At 43.3% G+C, this 20429-nt stretch overlaps 1 protein-coding gene across 1 annotated transcript in view; it reads left to right on the forward strand.

Moving 5' to 3' along the window:
- The first annotated feature begins 6961 nt into the window (after positions 1-6961).
- CTNNBIP1 (catenin beta interacting protein 1) overlaps positions 6962-20429 on the forward strand; it is a 28524-nt gene continuing 15056 nt past the window's right edge. Inside the window, exons 1-2 of the mRNA XM_020782224.3 lie at positions 6962-7236; positions 19161-19246. The gene's annotated coding sequence lies outside the window, so the exon portion shown is untranslated. The remainder of the gene's footprint in view (positions 7237-19160; positions 19247-20429) is intronic.

Here is a 20429-nt window from a genome sequence, read left to right on the forward strand (position 1 = left end):
AATCTCAGGGTGTGTGGATTAGAAGGCCCTTCTGATTTGTGTGTCTCTCTTGCCTAGTCTGTTCCGGACCTTCAGCCATTTGCTTCTGAAGGCCTTAGGAATGGACCTCAACAGATGGGAAACCTTGACATCTGAGTGTTCAGGCTGGAGGTAGGCGGTGCATCATGGCCTCTCCCAATTTGAAGAGACCCTTGTCCAGCAGGCCAAGGCAAAGAGGCCGTCCTGAAACCAGCAAAATCAGGGAGCTGGACAGGGGACAGACTGTGTTTGTCTTCATTGTGGAAGGAACCGTCCCTTTAGAATTGGCCTCCTCAGCCACACTAGACACTGTTCCAAGTCCTCCATACAGAGCACGTTACCCTAGTCTTTTGAGACTGAAGGATGCCTAATCTGCCTAAAAACTTGTTTAAGTAACAGCCATGCCTGTACATTCCCTTTTTCTGGGTTTGCAAATGTGTGTGGGTTGCCAGAGGGGCATTGGCTATACCAGATGGCAGTGATGTGTCAGGACTCTTCCTTATTTAGCAGTTTTGGGAGTACGGCAGCACAGGGCAGATTGAGGAACAACGGCCGAGGTAGATCTGCCCTAAAACGTCTTCTCGATAGAAAAAGACAAGACTCACTCTTTGAGCTGGAGGGAACTGATTTGGATGGCAGTGTTCCAAACAGGATTATCGGCTCCGAAGCCAAGCAACTGGAATATCTTCCCCTGAAGTCTTTTTTTCTGCCCAAAGCAGGGCTTCTTCATTTATTCAGGGTTTCTTTAATCACTAAAAGTCACTCTTGCCCCAGATTAAACTGGGTCACAGTGCAAGAGCTGGTAAGATGTCTATGTGTGAATGTTGTTTCACCTAGGGTCCAGAAACACAATCTATAAAGAGAACATCTCAGCTAAAACAGTTTCCTGATCTGCAGGCTTTCTGTGTGCAAGGGAGTTGGAAGACATGGAGGGAGCGAAGTATTTGGAATGCCTGATTCCCCAGCTCTAGCCTAAAGTGAATGCAATTTAGAACATGTTTCATGTAGCAGGAAGAATGAAGCACTGATTGGGTCCTTGGACTAACAACGCTCAGTTTCCATTGTGGCACATCTCTGTTACTCCAGAAGGCATTGCTGTGTCCTCCAGTCATGTGAGACACGCAAGAGATCAACCGTGTGTTTACCTTTGGCCAGGGGATGGTTGGTAGAATTGGCTCGCTTCAGCAAATGAGCCAAACCACAAATACCAGGAAGACAAAAATACCTAGAAGCTCTGTTTACTGGGGTAGTCAAAGCTCCGCAGCTAGATAATAAAGCAGGCTTTTCTCTTACACCCTCGCAACTGAGTGGATGTTGTCAGTGAAAATTCTGCTCATCACACGGGCTGTTTAAAGAGAAGCAGCACTGTGCGGAAAACAGGCAGAAACCCTACTTTCATATCATGACCTACCATTCTGTTTCAAGGTCCATGCCCTGTGGCAGAGCTTAGGAAGCTACTTTTAAGATGGATTCGTATGGCATCCTGAACATTGAAAGCATGATGCTCTCGGTTGCACAGCACACTTACAGGTGGCATTGGAATATTTTTATGTTCACTCGTCTTTCCAAGCATTGCACCCTTTGGGAAGATTGCGCAGAGGAGCCCCCCCCAAGGGCTGGCAAAGTAACGACTGTTATTTTCTGGACATTGGTGATCCTGAAACAGGTAGGCACAGCATTTCCTTGAGCTGGGCTCTTTGAAACCTCTTAGGCTTCAGCTGGCAAGGCTTTGGATTGCCCTGGTGGTGGTCTTGCCTGCCCACCTGGCTCTGTGCCCTGCGACGAGGCCTTTGCCAACAGGAGGAACAGCCTTCGAATACCTTCCTTTTGAGGGCCACAGCGCTAAAGAGCCCCTGTGAAAACCATGTGGTTGCAGCCCTGTTTCCCTGCACTCCTCCGGCAGCCTCATTAACGATGATTAGAGGGTTTGTTGCCTGCAGAAGGCAAGCGCTGCTGCGCCATCGTTGATCTGTGCCTTGAGCCAAAGCCAGCCGTCACACCCGCTCTAAACAGGCTGCTTCTCCTTCTGATCTTGCGCCTTCTGCCTTCAGATTTGCATTCACTCTTCTCACTTTGCATACTGTTCATCCCACATTAATAAACCACGACTGAGAAATGCATTTTATCTTGATTGCCGTTTGATATTTCCACCAACACCAGCCACCGCTTTTTAAGACATACGCGTTGCAGTTTCGTGTAGCGTTTCCCTTATGGTGATGATTTCAAACACATCGTATAATTCTGAGTATATTTGGTGGGGAGGGGGAAAGAAAAAGACAGTGTTTCTTGCTTTTGAGCATCCAAAAGGTTAGCTTTATTTAAAGCAGTTATATGTTAATCTTGATGTGTCACAATGCTGGGTTTTTAAAAAACAGATCCCTTTAAAGAAGGGCACCTACAAACTGATACAGATTTTGAAGTTATTCCATATTGAGACTATGTGTTGGAATAGCAGTGTGTCATGTAAATTATGCACGTGTGTTTGTGCATAAGGATACGTACGTGCTCCATGCTCCCCTTCAGCAAGTTGGTGCCCTCAAGATGTTTGTTCCTTTTAACTCCCAAAGGCCGCCTAGTCCAGCACATCTGGAAGGCACCAACATCAGGATGGTTGCTTTGTGGGCTTTGGTATTATTTATTGTACTCACAGCAGTTCTTCAAGGTAGGTCGCTCCCACTGCTGTTCTTCACTCAGTGCCATTTTCCCAGTTGTGCAGCACTGTGGAATACAAAAGGTCAAATATACAATTTTCTGTCTCTGCATCTCTCCTTTCCGAGAAAGCAGAAATACATTTTGCCAATCTCTCCCCCAACCCGCCCACTACCTGCCAGGTGAAAAATACTTCATTAAAAATTATGCCAACGGATTGTCCATTGTATAAAAAGAATGGTAACTGGAGTTCTAATGGTTGTTTTTTCTGGAAAACTGTCCCTAGTGTAGCAGGGATGTCAGTTTGAAGCTTGTCTTAGCATCAGGCTTAATCCACCTCTGCCATCGTGCAGAGGGTTTACGTTTATGCTGGCAGCTGGATTGTGGAAGAATCCTAAATGAGTTTGAAAGAAGATTACTGTAGATGGCTAAGGGAAAAGCGATTGGAGCAGAGAGATTTTGTCCAGAGTGAAGGAGGGCCAGAAGAAGCCACAATGCAGAGACAGCCTGAGGTTTAGGATAACCAACTTAACAGCTACATCTGAGAAAAAAAGATGCATAAAGCGAAAGGAACTGGAGGTCTCGGGCAAAGCTAAAAACTAACAGAAGGATTGACTACAGAGATGTGTGATTGAATAACATGTTACGAGTCTTTCTTTTAAAAGAAGTTAGGAGTTATAGCCCAGAGAGCTTTTGAATCCACAGCTCACAAAATAACACCAAGCCGTTTACCAATATCTAACTTCCCAAAAGTTGCAGGAACTGCAGAAAGACTCAAGCAGGGATAAGTCAAAGTAGGAGAGAACGAGAGCCCGCAGGCTGTTGTTGTAGAGGTTCAGACCACCTCTCAGACTGAGAACTGGGTCAGGAGCAAATACAGCTGATGAATAGCTTGACGCCCCGTCCCCCACTTCGGCCAGTGCTTCCCTGGCTGCCTTCCCTGATAAAGCACCCTTCATTTGCACACTGGTTGCTGCTGCTACTGCTTATGCTTCTCTTCCACTGGTCACCTCCTTTGTCACGCTCATGGTATTCTTGCATTGAGGGCACAAGGCAAAGGAATTTCTGCAGCCAAATAAACAGTGCTTGATTTCTCCTGAGCATCTTCCTGCCCCTTAGGGCCCAGCTGGCCCAAGATTTTTTTGCAATATATCCTCCCACCTATGGACCAGCAGGTGACTAGTTCTGGGAGGACATCCTCCACAATACCTGAAGGCAGCAATACAGTGCAGAAGCAGGGGGTAGCTTTACTAGACCACTGAAAAACAAAGCAAAGAGCATAAGAGCTATGATAGCTCAGAGCAGACCCTAAAACTCAATACATGGCTATCCAGTGGACTGCTTCATTCTGCCTATGTAACCATTGTACCAAACTGGAGCCTTTCAAACAAGCAATTTGCAGGAAAGTGGCTATATTTTTGAAAATCAGTAAAACATCGATATAATTCTAAGGTACTAACCTGTTTAGCAAAATACCCAACTTCCTTGCAACGTTCTCTGGTCTACAGATTTAACTGTTAGAGCAGAAGGTGAAATAAAACCTGTTTACTTTGGACCTTGGGACGCATGATATATTTTCTATTTCTGTCATTCTGCTACCAGCCTGCAAAGTGATGTGCAGTGCAGAATTCATAGGCCCCGTCCCTTGAGCAGTTCCACCATCAAGCAGCCAAACCAGGACAAGGCAGGGCCATATGGTGCTTTTTAAAAATTGCATTAAGCCTGTAATTCCTTCAAAAGCCCTCTTGGTCAGTTACAAAGGGTAAACAGATGCTTTAATTTGCAGGTTGCCCACCTCACAGGGGCATAAACTGGCCTTGGGTATTTCTTTTAGCTTCACAGAGCACACTAATTAACGTGGCTTTGACAGAAGGATCCCAGAGTGAGGTTTCCGTATCTCTTCTTTCCCCCCCAGCCTGAGCTGACGCGCTCAGTTTTTCTTCAATAATTAATCATCATTACTGCCTGCTGCTCGCTGTGTACGTGATGGTGATTGTCTCAGATCCTGGCATATTTGCTCCCTTCCAGTTCCTGTCTGCAGCTTGCTTTTGCTCTTTTCGTCAGCTTTCATGTGAAGGTCTTCATTAACAGACGCAGGTTGCAGATTTTCCATGGCACTGGGCTTTGATGTCTTTTAAGTACCGAAAGACAGATTGGGATGCGTAGACCTGTTTATTTCTGTGCGACTTACAGCAGAGATACAGGAGGAGGAGAAATAAAGGGAAAATGTATCTTACTTGAACTGTCTAGTTTTCTCAGCTGGCTTTCCACAAGGAATTTCAAGAAGTTTTCAGCAGGCACCAGAGAAAACCAAGGATATTTCTAAGGTCTTGTAGGGTTGCCACTCTGTCCCCTGCTGGTTTAAACTCTCTGGGGAGACTTCCCCAAAATTCCTTCTCCACCAGATACCTGTGAGCTATTTGTTGACCATATCTGGGACTTCAGAGTGGACCCCTGGAGACCATAAAGACACTGCTTTCCACTGTATCCACTTGAGTACTTCTCATCCTTCTACTGGGACTCACAGGGAGCAGCTTTCAAACGTTGCAGGCAGATCTCCTTCGTATCCCTCCCTAAAAATCAGGGGACTGAAACCTGAAACTTCCTACATGCAAAGTATTTCCTCTACCCCATGGTCTGTGGCCCTTCTGCACTACTACATGTTCTCCGTAGCTCAGTACCAAGGCTGCCAAATGTGAGACATCCTCCCACCCTATGTTTATTCATGCGAACAGCCATTCTCACATGAATATCTGAGGCAGACAATGGCTTCTACAATAAGTTAGCCTACTGAATTTCAGCTGGACTTTAGACACTTCCGATCCAAAGACAAAAACTCTTATTCAAAACTAATACAACACACCATGTACCTACTGCATAAAAGCATGCTGATGTTGTGATGATCAAAGTGATAAAAAGGATTAAGATAATCCATTATGATTCACATTAGTTGGAGAACTTTTTCTTATTTTGCACGCTTGGAAATGGGTATTGCATTTTACCATTTGCTGTTTAGTTGATGTTCATAAGGAGCAGAAGAAGCTGGCTTATGAGACCACTGGCTTATCTCACTGATTTAACTGCCTTGCCATGAGTGACAGCAACTCTCTTTGAGTTTCATGAACAAATCTTTTCCAGCTGTTTCTGAAAATGCTAGAGCTTGGAAGTAGCTGTTGAGGAATCTATGCCCTTCCAGCGGTTGAACGACAACTCCACTCGTGCCTCACCACTGGCCAGGCTGGCTAAGGCCAAAAGAAATTCAGTTGAACCACATCTGTAGGGCTACAGAGGTGCTGTAGCATATTATTAAATAATTTATTTGCTCTTCTTTGGGAGAGTTCTTCACATCTTTGTACAGTAATTTCTTAACTAATCTGAGATTAGTTAACTAATCTTAACTAATCTGAGTTTCCTCCACTATACTTCCCAGAGTGACCTAGTATGCATACGGACAAGGTCTCTCCTGGCAGCTTTGGTGCAGCCAAAGTAAAAACCTTCTGTACTAGGTCCTAATAAGCTATACCTACTTCAGTTTTTTAAATATACAGTATATGTATATATTCTACCTCGTCTAAAACTTGGTCCATTTTTGTCCTATTTATAATTTTATTATCACTCCAGTAATTAGCATAATAGTGTCTGTGCGTAAACACACACACACAAACTTGTAACATAATCCATGAATCTTGACGGTGTTCTTCGGCCTCCTATTTTCTGGAAAGTAGAAGGCACCTAAGCGTAATAAGATGATCGACCCAGGCGAATACAGTACAGTATATTTCGCCTCCTCCATTCATTGCTGCGGGGTGATTTCCGGCAGGCCTCCTAAGCCCCGCCCTCTCCCACGGCGGCTCCTCCCCTCCCCGCCTCGCGCTGCCTTCCCAGCCCGGCGTTTCCCCCGTGGCTCCTCCTCCCCCGATAGGACCCTCCCTGCTCGCTTAGCTCCGCCCCTCGGCGGGCTTGCGGCCACGCCCACCCCGCCGAACAATAACCGTCCCCCTCCCTTCTCCAGCCCGTGAGCGTTGGAGTAGCCACGCCTCCTCTCCCCCCCCTTTTCACCTCAGGTGCGGCGTCGAGCCCCTTCCTCCTGAGGGGGCGCCGCGCCTGGCCGCGGCCTCGGGCGCTGGGACGCGGCGGCGGTGGGTCCCTCCTTTCTCTCCCGCCTCTCCACACGCCTCCCCCCGGAGTCGCCCAGGCGCCTCCTCCGCTCCCTCCCTCCCTCGGTCGCCGCCGCTGTGAGTCACGACGACGGAGGGGGGAAGAGGAGGAGGAGAAGCCCAGCCAAACCGAGGCAGGGGCGGCTGCTTCCACATACGCACACACCCAGACCCACACGACGCTCCCAGGGGCCGCTTCTCCTCAAGACCTCCGCCCCTTCCGCGCGGCCGCTCCGTCTCGTCCTCTCGACCCTTTCCTGAGGAGAAACGGTCCGAGCGCCTGCTTGCCTGCTTCCCTCCCTCCCTCCGAAGGGGAAAAGGGAGAGGTGGTGGGGGAGGAGCCCTTCCTTTCCACTTCCCTCAAGACCGAGGCGGCGGCGGCCACGACGCCGCCTCTCCTCGCCTCCCTCAGGTAAGCCCTGCTCAGCCTCGCCTGGTAACAAAAGGGGCGCTGCGCGCGCCGGCGGAGGGGAACGAGGGAGGGGGCGAGAGAGGCGCGTGCTCCCTCCCCTCCCTTCCTCTCTCTCTCTCTCTCTCTCTCCCTCCTGCGCGCGCTGCGGCTCAGGTCAGCCGTGGGGGGGGGGCGGAGAAGGTGGGGTTGGTTGGTTGGTTCGCTCCCTCCCCTCCCCTCCCTTTTTGATTGGTGGCGGCGGCGGCGGCTTCGATCGGCTTTTGGCCGGCTGGTCCGATCGAACGCTCGCCCGCCTGCTCGCTCGCGCTGATTCGCCGTGTGCGCGTGCGCGGCGGCGGGGAGGGCGGCCCGGCCTCAAGGAGCGCGAGCCTCTCGCGTCTTGATTTCGCTCACCTCCCCCCCCATCCGTGGTCACCGTGACTCCCACCCCCCCACCTCAGGTCGTGTGCCCCTGCCTCGGTCCCTCTTGGCCCTCTTTTTTTGCCCCCCCGACCCCTCTACCCCTTGGGCTGCTCTTTCTCTCCCCACCCCATCATCCCCCCCACTCACTCACCCACCCACCGACCCACCCCAGTCCCCGTGTCCCTGGCCCCACGTTTGAAACCACCACCACCCTCACCATCATGGAGCGAGCCTCTCAGTCTCTTTCTCTCACTCGCATATTCCCAGTTCCTTATTTAATTCATTCATTTAAATGATTTTCTCCTTTAAAAAAAAAAAAAAAAAGGACTCCCAGGCGGCTTACAACAGTTAAAACCAGGACCCAGTTAGTCCCTCTTCGTCTGCCTTCCCTCCTCCTTCCCCTGCCACTAATCACCTTCCCCAGGAATTTGGAAAAAAAGGGGTGTGTGCATATCTTATCTATCTTTATTTTCACATACAGTATATATAATGTACAGTAATCTGAGGAACTGCGAAACTGGAAGGGACCTATGGATCTTAAGGTCCAGCCCCTTGTCAGGGAGGCACAGTGAGGGATTCGAACTCCCAACCTCTGGCAGGGTCCTAAACCATAGAGCTATCCAGCAGTTCTTAGCATTGTCATTGGGGGGGAGATATGATGATGATAATTGTACAGCCCTTATTTCTCAGCATGGCTGATGTTTTTTGGAGGGGCAGTCCAAAGAGTCAAGCCATTAAGAGCGTCAGATTTTTAAAATTTACGTGTGAGATGATGTATTTGCAAATAATTATCATCATCATTGTTATTATAATGTTGCACTTCTCAGTATTACTGGTGTATTGAGGTGGACCAGATTCCCAAGCCTAAAAATTAGGGAGTCAAGTCCTAAACATTTGTAGCTGAGATGACATGTTTGTAAAATCACCAATTTTTAAACTGGAGGGAGCAAATTAGCAGCTATTTGCAATTTTTTTAAGTACGACCAGCGGGACTGTAGTTTGGGTGGAAGAACTGGGGCTCTGAAATTTAGAGAGCACTGAAATCCAGAGGTGAATCTGCTAGTGAGTGTTAAGGAGAATATGTGGAAACACATCCAGCCCTGTCTTTATCCATAACCTTTCTATTTCAAGGGATACCACATTCTTCTCTGTCATGGAGGCTTTGTGCCCACGCCTTGCACAGGCAGCGTGGGTGGGAAATGATGCAGGTTGTCCTGCGTGCCAAAAAATGGCTAGTTAGAGCTCTGATGGCTGTTGCTCTCTTGCTAGTCCAAAGTAAGAATGAGTTGCATGGGTTTGTCAGCAGCTATGAGTCAGTGGATATCCTGAGGTTAGGACTAGGAAGGGATATTGACCTGTTTTCTTAGTTTATATTCCCCATTTCACCCCTTGGGCTCAAGATGGTATACATGGCTTTACCCTCCCCACTTTATCTTCATTGCAGTTCCTTTAGTTTTATTACTTATACAGTATTATTATTTTCATTGTTCAGTTTATGTTACTGATAATTATTATTATTTGTGGTTATTAAATGACGATTGTCATTTTCATTATTGTTACTTTATTGTTATTGATAATATTCAGTCTTTGCCTCTAAGACGTGATTAAACTCAAGATGTAATGTTTACATTATCCAGTAAATAGTGGATAATACTAACCTAGGCGTAATGATAGTAATACACTGTTATTACGGTACACTGAAGTGCTTTTTTAGTATTTCCTTTTTTCCCTCTAATAAAATTAATCAGCAATTAGCATGTGCAAAGACAATAGTGATCAGTAACATCAACAGCAAACTTTGGGGAAGAGCAGCGGTTAAGGTGGTGAAAAAAATTAGATAAATTTAAGGCTTCTGTAGATGTTTCTAAAAGCTGTTTGTGAGTGAATGGTTTACCGAGGTGGAAAAATTACACCCACCTGGTTCAACTTGTTGTCATCCCTTGAATTCTGTCTACTACAAAGCAGCTACTCTAGTGATCATTAAAAAACAAAGCACAAACACAAGAAAATACCTTCAGTTCACCCCACCCAGAAGCCTTCTTTCATGATCGGCTCTGAGTTACCTCTCTTGGGATTATGTCTCCCAGGTTTGGTTTCCCTTGAGTGCATTTTCAAACTAGGAATGTAACGCCTTTGTCAGTAGAATTTTCTTCAAAGATTTTATTCCACATTTTGTTTTTACCATTTTCTCCACATATTGTTCCCCTCAGGCATTTCCCCCTCTCCCCATCAACCCTGCTTTCTTCTCCGCAAGCTTTCACCTAACTCTTTTCTGTTAGGTAGGGCATTCTACCCACATTATAAATGTATCTTGGTCCTATGCATATATTGTGTCTGCACTACAGAACTCTTTATGGGTGCAGGAAGGCATTCACAATGGTAGCTACCTGTGGCATCCTTTTTTTCTGTGCCTCGGTGTTATCTGCCCTTGGTGACTTTCGATTGTCAGACCTAGGTATAACAGGACTTGCAAGCGCACAAGTTACTTTTGGAGGTGGAAGGTTTCCCTTCTCTTTACAAACTACACTGGCTTCATCCTGAATTTGCAAATTGAATAATCTCTACTGGGGCAATAACCCCAGTAGAACAGAGAGCCTATTTTCCCTGCCTGTGGTTGACGTACTGTTCAACTTTCACTAGCTTCAGCTTGCTGATGAATGCCCAGATCTATAGTGTGTGCTGAGCACCGTGCAGTTCTCATATTTGCACACCAAATTGAAAAACAGAGTACACATGCATACTCAGGGCATTTATGTATTTATTTGGGACTTTTCTATTCTGCCTAAATTCTAAAATCTCAGGGTGGAGTACAACAATATAGGACAATTTAATACTTTAAAATAATTTAACAACATTGAAAATCTGAAAAAGTGCATACATTAAAACCAAAGATCACTGGTCTCCTTGATTATTTAGGTTTGATATCACTTTCACTTCCTCCCAATTCCCCACAGAAGTACTGCATAAATATACTCTCTGTGTGTCTATCAGTCAGTGATCCTCATCCCAAAGTTAACGCAGTATCTTTCCTTTCATAGTTATTCTCTTTTTGGATAAATCTGAGGTCATTATACAAACACTGTGTATGTGTAAATGGCCGGAATTTATACAACAATTATTGCCTCCATTTGGGGTATCAGACAGACACCTTTGTCCTCTGTGGATCATCTCTTTAAACTCAGCAGAGGAAACAAGATTGCTGCTGGAGCAGTCGTGAACAGGATGAAAACACTGTGCGCGCACAAGCTAAGATCTGCTTTCATGTCCAAAACTTGACATGAATATGCATGCTGTTTTCAGTTCTTCTGTAGATTATTTTTTTTCCATGCGTAAACTAAACCTCTCTTAAGACTTTTGTGGATTCAATATATCCGTTCACTCTGCCATTTATTGGCAAATGGTTTACTAATATGGAATATGGTCTCTGAATATGGAACTGATAAGTAGAGTTGTAAGAGGGATATGCATTGTCTGAATGTGGGGTGTTACTTAACTTGGACACCAAAGGTTTACACTCACTTTTTAGTCTTACCCTTAGCAATCTGCCTCTGTGTTACAACTCATGTTTATGTAATACTTTTACAAACATAAACCATGACTTTTTGTTGCTGACATCTCTTTCTAGATCAGTGTGATTGTTTCATTTCTGCAGATCTTCCATCTGGTGTTGATGTAAACCCTAGGCCTGAAACAACAGTTTATATTAGGAATGCATTGTCCAGTAGCAGAGTTCAGGCTTAAGGTGGCTTGGATTTGTAGCAATGGGTGGCAGAGAAGCCAGTTGTTAAAAGCTGCTCTGACATGATAAAGTAAAGCAAATTTATTTGTGTATAACTCTAGCCATTACAAAAAAAAAGTTTGAATAGGATAAAATATCAAATGTAGTATATGAATAAAAACATCTAAAAGCAACATTATCATGTGAAGCAGTTCAGTCCTCCGTTAAAACATTATCATTATAACTACAAAACATCTTTCTTAAAACAGTTGCTCTAAAAGCAAAGCTGGTTGCCTTTTCAGAAATGTATGACACCTGATAAAAGACATTTTCCTTGACTGTATAAAATAGTGAAAAAATAATGAAAACATCCTTCTTTGTCGGTAAAATCTTGAAAGGGTAGATGTAGTATCACATTCTATCAGAATGCTGGGGGAAAAAGGAACTATTTTAATCAAATGCAGTAAACCTTTATAAATTGTCAAACTGTAATTACTGATGTCTTGGTAATTAAGCTGTTTATGCAGGTTAATCGTGGTCTTCATTATACATTCTCCACTCATTTATTATACAAGATTTGTCTAACGTTCCCCAGAAAACAGGCACATCTGAGTAAGTCAGTCTTCTAGGTAATGAACATAATTAATGTTAATCCTGAATAAATCAAGTTTGTGCAATGGTATAATTGCAGGCTACTGTACAAAGCTTTGTACAATAGTTACTCTTTAGCCTTTTTATCAGTCTCACTTTCTCTCTTTGCAAAATACTTCAGTAATTCTGCAATAATGAAGGGTTTGTGTAACCACTGATTGGAAGATCTCAAGAGGGCACCTTTAACATCCAAGTTTTGTTAAAGAAAATGGTTATTCAGGATTCTTGCCTTAAGCTTTTTCTGTTGCAGAGTAGTTTTAAATGTAACTTGTCTGGAAGGGAAGGAAACCACACCCTGCTGAGCATATTTCCTTCCCTCTCTCTTTTTTTTAATAGGGAATAATAACTTAGTGCCATAAAACATACTGGCAAGTGGAAAATATTTTGGTATATATTTGCTGTTACAAGTGTAAATTTGTAAGTTAGCGGAGGGCGTAGAAGAACCAGCATGTTGTAGCATGACTGTACAGCATATTGGGATGGGAGTTAAGAGATCTAGATTCAAGTCTGCACTGAGCGTTGAAACTCAGTTTATCTTGGGCCAGTCACATACACTTCTCAGGCTGATCTGCCTAAGAGAGGTGGTTGTTGAGAGCATTAAAGGAGGCTGAGGTGAGCCATGTATGCATCCTTGAGTGCCTTGAAGAAAAGATGTCTATAAGTGTAACTAATAAATAAACAAACAATAAATGTGGTTCACGTTTTCTGGCCATCCCTTCAGTTACAACGAATGGCTTGCTGTAACTTGCTTCAGCCATATCTTTGGATGACATCCGGAATGTCTTGTGTTTCTTGTTCTGTTGTATTAGTGTCGGGATTATGCAACTGATGGTGATTTCATAGGGAGTTTACAGATAGTTTGGAAAGCTCCCAAACACACCAAACTTCAGTGCTTTAGTATCAGAAGCAGTTTTCATGTGAACAACCTCAAGAGCTGTTGGAGAGGGAGAAAGGAATATGTTCGTGGCAGTTAGAATGACTAGTGTGTTTTATATTTACAAAAAAGCCATGACACACAAAATGATTGAATCCTTTGTGAACTGTAACCATCTTTCACCTACATGGAATGGTTTTATGGTTTTCTTATTAGGTCCAACAGGTATTTCCAAGAATGCATACTCATTTTTAAGGCTTAGACTTAATTAGCAATTTACCATTTGTCTGCACCCAAAGCAGTTTCGCGATGAACAAGAAAATTAAGCTGTTGACATCCTTTTTGACTTATGTTTTTGAAGCTGTCCTCTTTAAAATAATACTTGAGACCTTTGATGTATGTAGAAGAAAATATTATAGCTTGTGGGCTCTTAACTTGAAATATAGTGAACAATATATTACCAAAATTTAAAATGAGCCAGTAGCATACTTAATTGCAGCTTTTACCTTTATTTGAATATAATCAAAGTTATTTAAAAGGTTATAAGAAGTTTATTTACCATGTCTGTAACAACATGAGATGAGTGGACTAAAAATTGAAATAAATAAAGTCACAGTTATGCTCATTTCTCGAGTTCTACTGAAAGGGTTTATATTTTGTGATGTGTGCTTGCAGGCTTGCAAACTCCTTTTGAGTGAATAGCTTGTCCAGACAGTTACTCAGAGTTCTCTGTGACACATACAGGTAAATCACTGACTACAATATCGTGGATTTTGTTGCGATGGTGGTTTTAATTTGATGCATGTAATTTCTCAGGTATACCAAAAGTAATCCTATCCATTCTCAGTGGCATTTTCAAGAATGTATGTGTGTCTTTGTTTATTTTTGAAAAATAAACAAAAGGGGACTTGGGCTTTTAAAAAAATATTAAATGGTTGTATATTTGTAAGTACTAGGATAAAACTGAACAGTCGTGAGATCACTGGGTACCACACATAGTGCCAGTTGCTTATATTTCTGTTCTTACTTAGAGCCTGAAAAATTGCTGCTCTTAGAACACGCATATATACACACATATGTGCCATGCATGTTTGTGTATTGCTAATTATTGCTACAAGAATTGTTGTCCTGGCTAAGAATAACTTAATTTTAGAAATCTAGTATTGCTCCATTCTCTGCCCCCCCCTACAGATGTCAGAGTAAATTCTTTTGCCAGTAAATACTGTTGTCTCTGATTTGCAACAGTATTATCTATTATGTCCTAATCTAGGTAAAATCTGAAGAGGTTTAAATATTGCATGATTGCTGGACATCTAGTATCTAGCACTATTTGGTTCTGACAGAGTTCAGTTTTATATAAATTCTGCAGTTATATTTAAGCCTAGTGGTGAAATGAAATTTTCCTTCTCTCATCTGAAATTTAACACTTTAAAAGGGTAAAGAACATTAATTGGATGACTTGGATTATAACAGAGGCAGCCATTTTCTGTTGACAGGGTGATGTTGTCAAAAAACTAATAGGTTGCATATGCCTTAAGGACAGAAAAGAGTAGGAGGCTGGACAATAATTCACAGTTAACGTGACTCCATGTGGTCATATAAAACTACCTAGGGGAGTTCTTGGATTTGACTTCATTAATGTGCTGAATGTCCTTTGAAATCTTTGCATGAAAGAAGCTATAGAAATGCAAAGATCATATCCAGGAAGGAAAAATTTCCCCACTTTTAGTGTATAAATGGTAAGGTATGGAAAGTTGCAGCTTGTTTTACGTCTTTCATGAGAAGAACTGTAAAAGCTTTGTGTAAAACCAAGTTGAATTAACAACTTGAGAATTTTTGATAGAAACTAGCAGTGGCAAATTCAGTCTCAAGTTGAATGTGACTTAAAATCTTATGCCAGGAGGCCCCAAGAAGTTTGACACATTCCAAAAAAGACATTAAGTATTCCATAAATGAATCAGTGTTATGGATTTTTATGTTGTTCACATCTCTTTAGAGCTGTGACTATAGTTGCTTTATTACTGGTAACTTCATGCACATAGGTAGTCTTAAAATACCGGATCTAACATAGGTTATGGTCAGTAACTTTGTGTGAGGTGCTGCCTAGTCAAAATTAATGTTATCTAAATGATTACAAGCAAGCGTAGGTAATGAGTTCAGATTCCACAAATAGGTAACTGAAGCTGGCATTACCTAGCAAATTGATGGCCAAGCTACTCATGGAATTCATCTCTGGCTGCCTGGAACCATTATGGCTCTCTCTGAATTGCAGAATGAGATGGAACAGGCCCTGGTAGTGATTCAGCTGTTGGACAGCTGTCTTGCTAGGCGTTGCTGCTTGCTTTTGGGACCTTATTCATCTACACACACACCCCATATCCCCCCCAAAAATATCCTATTACAGAATATTTTGGGATCCTGTTTCTTGGGAGTCCGTGCATCATTGAACATTTCAGATTTTTAGTTGAAATGGAAATCCTTCAGCATGGGCCAGAGAGTCCTTGGGATCAAGGTCACAGAGTTCTGTCCTTTGTTTTGTCATAGTTCTGGCTTGTGGCTTGAGCATGTTTGCCTCCTGGTGCAATGTAGATGTTGAGCAAGTAAGAGAATATAGAAGATTGAGTTGTGTTCAGAGAGATTTCAGGTTGACTACTGCATGATGAACCTGTTTCAATAGATCTCAAACAGAAAACAGACCAGTACATTGTATTTGGAGTTTACTAGAATAACCTATAGTTGATTGTGGGTTGTTGTTGTTGTTTTTGTGTGTGTGTGTATCGGCTTGTGTCCTCAGCCAGAAATGTTAGACTCTGCCTTCTCAGAATGTGCAGTCTCTTTAATCAATAGATCTTGGTCCATTCAGATCTCAGTCTGAAGGCTATATCTGAGCTACATTGCCGTGTGTCAAGAAAAAGTTTGCTTGTCACGTAGATTCTGTGGATTACTGATCCAAATGAATCTTTGGTGTGTTGGCCCACCAACACTTTCAAATCATACAAGTGTAGTTGCAGTAAGTAATAGTGGTGGTATTGTCTCTTAATTAAACTAACATGATGCAAAATGAATGTTTTCTGAAATTTTACTTTTCTCAACAAATCTTGAAGCTCCAAGTTTCCCATAGTGGTCGCTGAGATCTATAAAACTAAGACGAGTGTCAAGCTGAAGGTCTATCTAGTTCAAGTGTTGTGTTTCATAGTGGCCACCTAGGTGCTTCTGGGGAGCCCAGAAGCAGAGCATGGACACAAGGGCATTGTCCTGCTGATGCTTCCCAGCAATGATGCCTGTGGCCTGTCTTACCAGTGTAGTCCTATGTCTCGTGATTAGTAGCCATTGGTGCCTCCACCTTCCATGAATTAGTCTAGAGAAGGGATATTTGTCACCTGGGGGAGATGAATATGAATATTGCCACCAGGCCCTTTGGATCCCAGAACTATCGCAGTCCGCTCATTGGGCTTCATGTGGCGCACAGGGTTGTTGGAAACATTGTGCAAGCAGCGTAGCTGGTACTTCCCCACCTCCCTGTGATGCTGATCACTCAGCAACTGAGCAAGGAGACTTGTCATCCCGTCTCCTCACCAGAGTGGTCAGCAGTGCAGGGAGGTGGGGAATGGCCGGCCGGTTACTTCTCTGATTGGCACGATGTTATCGACAATGGCTGCATCCACCACGCGAAGCCTAATGGGTGGATCGGCATGGTTTTGGGGGGAGGGAGCAGACCTTCTATCCTCAGGGATATGGATACAAAGTTTCCATGTCTGAATTAGTCAGATCCTCTTTTTAAAGCCATTGAGCTGGTGGCCAGTTCTACATTGTGTATAGGAAATTTTACATTTAATAGTGCATTGTGTAAAAAAGGATCTCCGTTTATCTGTCCTTAATCTCCTGCACTTCATGTCTATGTTCATGAGCCAAGGAGAACAGCTTCTCCTTACCTATATTCTCCACAGTATTTTATACGCTTCTGTCTTGTCTCTCCTTATTCAACTTTTTTTGAAGCAAACAAGCCATATCATAGTAACCTTCCGCCACCTTGATCATTTCAGTTGCCCTTCTCTGCACCTTTTCCAGCTGTACTAGATTCCCTTTCAAGCAAGTGACCAGAACAGTACACAGCATTCCAAGGGTGATGGATTGCCATAAATCACCCTCAGCAGAAATATCTTGAGCATCTATTACATATTTAGCTAGGGAAAATAGTGGGAACTAATTATGGAAAGTTCTAGTTAAGATTTTAAAGTTTAGAGAATGTTCTTCCTTGGAGGCAATATAATGCTTCTAAATATTCGTTTTACAAAGCATGTCCATTTAGCTTGCTTCTGACAATCCCTGGGGAGTTCTGCTGTGGATGAGATTTGCAGGCATTTCAGCTGCATCGTCCCCTCCTGATGGAGACATTCTGAGGATTAGTCTGGCATCTTTTCCAGATGCTTTGTGAAATAAGCTGACACTTAGGATTACCAGTCTTGGCCTTCTGATTGAAACTCACATGTGTGTGCCGCTTAAATCAGTAATTTTCAAACTCTTCTGAGGATGCCTGAGCTTCCTTGGAAGCTTATCAGGTTCTTTGGTTATCTGATCAATAGTGCCAGATGAGCTTCCCTGAATGATAAATGGACCTCCTCCTGCTGCTCTTTCAATAGCAGGATGCGTTATAGGGCATATCACCCTGAAATTACTATCATGCTTGGCTTAGAGAACTAGTTTCACTACAGGTTCTTCCAGAACACAAACATTTGTTCTGTACCAACAATGGTGAAAAGACATTCGTTGGGCAGGCAAGATGCACAAGGTGAGGAGTAGGAAGTTTAAAATCTCAGCCTCATGGAGATCAGTTTGTAACAGGGCAGGACCAATTCTGCCCTATAATTACATTTTATGATTTATTTTTTTAACCATGGCAGACTTTTCACCAACATTATTTATTTATTGGACTTATATACCGCCCCATAGCGCTACAAGCACTCTCCGGGCGGTTTACAATTTTAATTATACAGGCTACACATTGCCCCCCCAGCAAGCTGGGTACTCATTTTACCGACCTCGGAAGGATGGAAGGCTGAGTCAACCTTGAGCCGGCTACCTGGGATTTGAACCCCAAGGATGCAGATATTTGTATGGCCTAAAATTCTCTCAGCTGGCTCATTTCATAGAGAGTTAGAACTTATCATAGAAATGAATGAACCTCTATGAAAATAAGACAGGCATGACAGGTAGAAGTGGTTCTGTCTAGAAAACAGGTATTTTGCACACATGTGAGGAATTTGTGTACACAAGTGTATGGAGCTCTCCATCATGTAAGTATGAAAAAGTCAAATCCAGAAACAATTCTGCCCTTGTCTCTGCCCCATTTCAGTTTGTCACAGAGGTCCTTGCACATGTGCCTCACATCTCTCTTGATACGCTTTTGAAGCAAGCCTGATGTCCACTGAGCACACTAGCCCAATCACGACTGCTTTGTCCTCCTTCTTCAGTCGGAGGTTTGGAAAATGCCACGGAGAGAGAAAAACGCCCTTCCTCTCAGGATGTCCCTATGCTGAGAGGGAGGAAGTGGATGATGGACATGGGGCTGCAGAGCTCCTGTTGGTTTGGCCCTCACCCAGACAGTTGGATCTGTGCATGTGCAGATACATGCAGTGGAGAGTCAGGCAGAAGGGCCAGGCAAACTTGTCCGAGGCCCCCAGTCCCCTGCTTCCTAAGATTTCAGTCTTTGCTTTTTGTGTGTCTAGTCCTTCAACTAGCAACAAGATGGCTTTCCCCCCAGCTGGGTCAACCAGCAAATCTTGTGAAGATGAATTCTTAACTTTCCATTAAGATTCCTGTATGTTTTGCATGAAGTGATCAGTACCTAAATTTATTTGAGAGCTATCTACCATGCAAAATTTAAAGAAACCATTTATTGCTTTACCATGTGTCCATTTACGTGTTGAGACACTGTAAGAGGAGAGAGTTTTCACACGGAACCACTAAAAACGTAACCTCTGGTTCATTGTAGTTGTCTTGTGGTGTACTGAGACATCATCATTTGTCTTCTTAGAGAAGAAGGTAGACCCAAGAAGTCTGAAGAACAAAACATAAATCATGGTACAATAAGTTGTACAGAAGAAAACAAGTGCTTTTGATTTGACAGTGCTTGAAAATATCCAAAATATATGAACAGCCTTGACCTATGATTGTATACTGCTTGGGCATTTCTTAAAGGCACCGTGGTTTGAAAACACTGCGAGGAAATAAACAGATAGCTTTTGATGGTATTGTAACATTTGTGCTTTCTTTCCTCAGCGTGGGGTTTCGTGGCGTTTCCGAGCTGTGATTTAACAGATTAGAGCTGAGTGTTCCAGTAAGATTTCTTCACGGGACAGAGTCAGGTAAGTGACTGCAAAAACCTAGTTCGACTTGAACGCCAGTGCATTTCGTGACAGTGCTTATGAGTCCTGAGTGCAACGTCTGGTAAAATGTCATGAAGGTCTTTGTAAATACAACTGGACAAGGAGGAGGGTTTTGGTCAAGGAAATAACTTTTTTCCCTAGAATATCTGAATTATATTTAATATTTTTCCATATCCTCATATGAAGCTTTACCAGAATAAGATATTGATGACGATACAAATAAATGCCTGTCCTATGATTTCACTTTTCCCTCCTTTTCCTCGCCTACCTTCTGTTGTCTTCCTTTCATGCCTTCTGCCTGTTCCTGGCAGGAATTAAGTAAAAAGGGGTTGCTGCCTGTAGCTTAGGGTGACCCTGCTGAATTGTGCGGGATTGGTCTGAAGTGGTGGGTTTTCTTTGATCTTTGGGAGTGGTGCCACCTGCTGGAAGATGAAGCAAGAAATGTTTAATTCTTGCCTTTTTTTCAAAATTACTTATGCGCTGCAGAATGAAGTGCTTGAGCTTTTTAGTTTCCAGAGTGGCATTGTTTTATAGTAACTTAGACTCTGTGTACCTCCGTACGGATACCTCCGTACATTGTAGTATGCTTAGAATGCATCTTTCCTCAGGACATCCTTGGGCCATATAGTGAGCTGAACACATAGGCCATGTTGCAGGATCCTTAGAAAGTCATTTGGCTATTGCAGGCCACCAAAACTGCAACATCACGGCCCATGATGAATATGTGAGTATTGGATAGTAAATGCCAGAAGAAAATTTCTTAGGCTACATGAAAAAACACTGATTTACCTTGAAGGTATTTAGGTTATAATATTGGATGATGTCAGAAAGACGAAACAAGTACTGTCTTGCTTGGTCTCTGACAAGGAAAGCTTTCCTTCCAGATCCAGCCCATTTTGATGCCTCATGTTTATCCCATGAGCAGTCTGACTCTAGATTTTCAAAAGCCAAATGTCTTAGAACTTGTTCACAAAATATTCTCAGTGGTGTGTTCAGTGACCATTTGTGCCCTTAGAAAGAGATTGACATCCTTTTCGTCTTTTATCTGGTGAATGAAACTTACTTTGGTCTCACAGAGGCCAACGACACACATTGTGTGTGATAAACAGAAAACCAGTGGGTTCGAGTCTCTTTTGGTTATTTCATCCTTTCCTTGTTGGTA

This window comes from Pogona vitticeps, chromosome 7 (genome assembly GCF_051106095.1).
Source record: "Pogona vitticeps strain Pit_001003342236 chromosome 7, PviZW2.1, whole genome shotgun sequence".
In the NCBI taxonomy this organism is placed as follows: Eukaryota; Metazoa; Chordata; class Lepidosauria; order Squamata; family Agamidae; genus Pogona; species Pogona vitticeps.